Source organism: Macadamia integrifolia, chromosome 3 (genome assembly GCF_013358625.1).
Source record: "Macadamia integrifolia cultivar HAES 741 chromosome 3, SCU_Mint_v3, whole genome shotgun sequence".
Classification (NCBI taxonomy): Eukaryota; Viridiplantae; Streptophyta; class Magnoliopsida; order Proteales; family Proteaceae; genus Macadamia; species Macadamia integrifolia.
This window is the reverse complement of record NC_056559.1, coordinates 138,048-140,547: the sequence shown is the minus strand read 5'-3', so window position 1 is coordinate 140,547 and position 2,500 is coordinate 138,048. Positions and strand designations below refer to the sequence as shown.

Below are 2,500 nucleotides of genomic sequence, written 5' to 3'. Positions count from 1 at the left end.
CAAACAGACATATTATTCCAACAAAGTTTACTCACATTTACAGTAACCAAATTAAACTGAGACTTGCAAAACAAGAAAAAGAAAGAAAAAAAAAGTAATTGTAATAATGAAATTATGGAAATTACTGCTGAAAATTTAAGAATCTTACGGCATAATGCAGTACACAAGGAATGACAAGATAATTTAGTTCAAAAGCCCCAAGGTTCAACTTACTGAAAGGATTGCTAGGTGAAAGATATAGAGAAGCTTTCTACATTGTTATAAGGATTATATGGTCTCAAGAAACAAAGCTCTACAGGAAATTACCAGAGCACTAAGAGTTTCAAGATTTTAGCAGTATTTTTGGGTTCAATTATGGTGAGATCCTAAAGGGTGACAGCATCAAGCATTGTGACAGTAGTTTAACTGTTGAGATTAAAGGCCAGAACACAACTAGATCACAGATAGATAATAATAAATGGAAAGTAAACAGAGCTTAACAAGAAAAATGCAACACAATATATCTCAAATTAAAGTTCAATGGTTAAAAAAAATGTATCTTATGGTTGAAAAACCAGGTTTTGCAATTCTATTCACCCTCCTCACAAGCAAGGCCTTGGTTTCTGAGAAGGATTTTGACCCATGTGTTATTATCTTACAAGTTTTTTGTTTTTGTTTTTTGTTTTATTTATTTATTTAATTTAACAATTACTTGGAAAAATGGTTTAACTACTTGAGGCTTCCTACATCTATCTGATGAAGTAATAAAAATAGACAGTCAAACTTCAAAGAATACAGACTAACTCATTAGCATAAGAAACAAACTTATTATATGCAAGAGTAGGTGATAATCATGGGAAATAACAAGAGAAACGGTAATTGAAGACTACCTGATCGCAGCAGGATTATAATTTCTTCAAATCATCCACAGAACTTCCTTGAATGCTAAAGCCAGCAGGATGGTCAGAGAGAGAGAGAGAGAGGGAGAGGCAGAGGAGGAATCGCAGCTACCAGAGGGAAGGTTGTAGGGAGAGGGAGAGGCCGATAGGGAGAAGAGCGCCAACAGATGAGAGAAGTGATCAGGGTTTTTTCCACAACCTAATATATGACGAGACTATGACGGAAAAAAGGTTCTCTGGGCTGTCAGTATGGAATGGAATCTCCACGCTCCATGTACAGTAAAGAAGTAACATATTAATCGTTGGATGAGAGAAAAAATCCTAACCGTTCAATTCTTCTCCTCTCTCTCCCCACGGGGCCCGGGTGACTCCCTCTCCCCTCTTGCATCTCTCTCCACCAGGGATTCTCTTCTCTTTCAGTGATGGATCATTTTGACCAACCACCCATCATTACCCACCACTGATTTCATCTCCAAGAGTTGGGAATTGAGAGGGAACAATTGAAAAATGGTTTCGGAAGTCAGTTGCAGGAGCCTGTCTGTAACGATTCATAAAATTTTCAACTTGGGTTGGGTTATTTGAGGTAAGTTGTTTCATGGTACTTATGAATCTTTTAGTTTTGATATGGGCAATATGGTGAAGGGTTATAAGGTGAATTGTATCTGAATCCTAAGGGATATTCCCTTTCCCTTCTTTCTCAAGTCTCAATCAATCTAAGGGGGAGAGGGGCAGATGAAAACAAACAATGAAAACATACTGTGCAACAGGATGAATCATACATTTAACCCAAAAATAAATAAATAAAAGGAAAAAAAATAAAAGAAGGTACAGTGCTACAGGATGAGAGAGAACTTAATGGCGAAGGTCCTTATGACTCTTTCCTTCTTCACAGGGAAAAGGCTGGGCATGCTAGCAAGCTACCTAGGAATAAGGTTTACTTCAATCGCTATCTTCCATATTGTATTAATCTTCATTTTTTTTTCTTCTTCTCTCTCACTTTTCTTCTTCATTGCTTCCTTGTTTGAAGATTGAAACGGGTTTCCAAAGATGGCATCGCAGGCTTTGAACCTTTTGAAGACCGAGCTTCCAATTGAGCCGGATTCCCTAGTTGTGTCTAACGACGTGGTCACCGGTCTCGTTTTGGTGGACGTTGTCAATGGCTTCTGCACTGTTGGAGGTGGGAATCTGGTAAGCATCTTTACCATCTCTCTCTCTCTCTCTCTCTCTCTCTCTTATTGTCTATTTGTTCTTCTGGGTTGGTATACTTTCTGACAATCGGACTCTCGCAATGATCGGGTTTTGTGTTGATTCTTTTCTCGATATGATTCGAAGATTTTGGCTCCTTCTGTGTTCGTTCCATTTCCTTTCTCTCAAAAGTTCCTTTATGAGTTATATCAGAAACCCAAACTCATGGTTTTGTCACAACTCAACTTATTCAACGAAGATTAAATTTTTTGCAAAAGCTTTTGGTGGGTTAGACTACAGCTCTAGAAATGGATTTGCAGATTTTGTAGTTTAAGGGGGAATAAGGAGGGTTGGGGGAGTGTATGGGCCCGCGGGACTAGTCAGGCGACTCAGGCCGAAGGCCTGGATACCCGTAGTCAGCAAAAAAAAAAAAAAAA

The 2,500-nt window shown here is 38.4% G+C and overlaps 1 protein-coding gene and 1 long non-coding RNA gene across 2 annotated transcripts in view; one reads left to right on the top strand and one right to left on the bottom strand.

Moving 5' to 3' along the window:
* The window catches only part of LOC122073141 (RNA-binding protein PNO1-like), a 2,066-nt gene extending 962 nt beyond the window's left edge, over positions 1–1,104 (bottom strand). Inside the window, exon 1 of the mRNA XM_042637675.1 lies at positions 870–1,104. The gene's annotated coding sequence lies outside the window, so the exon portion shown is untranslated. The remainder of the gene's footprint in view (positions 1–869) is intronic.
* A 186-nt stretch (positions 1,105–1,290) lies between these two features.
* Positions 1,291–2,085, top strand: LOC122073142. The gene is made up of 3 exons (XR_006138674.1): positions 1,291–1,461; positions 1,771–1,810; positions 1,906–2,085. It is a non-coding gene; the product is annotated as an uncharacterized LOC122073142 (long non-coding RNA).
* Positions 2,086–2,500: the final 415 nt, after the last annotated feature.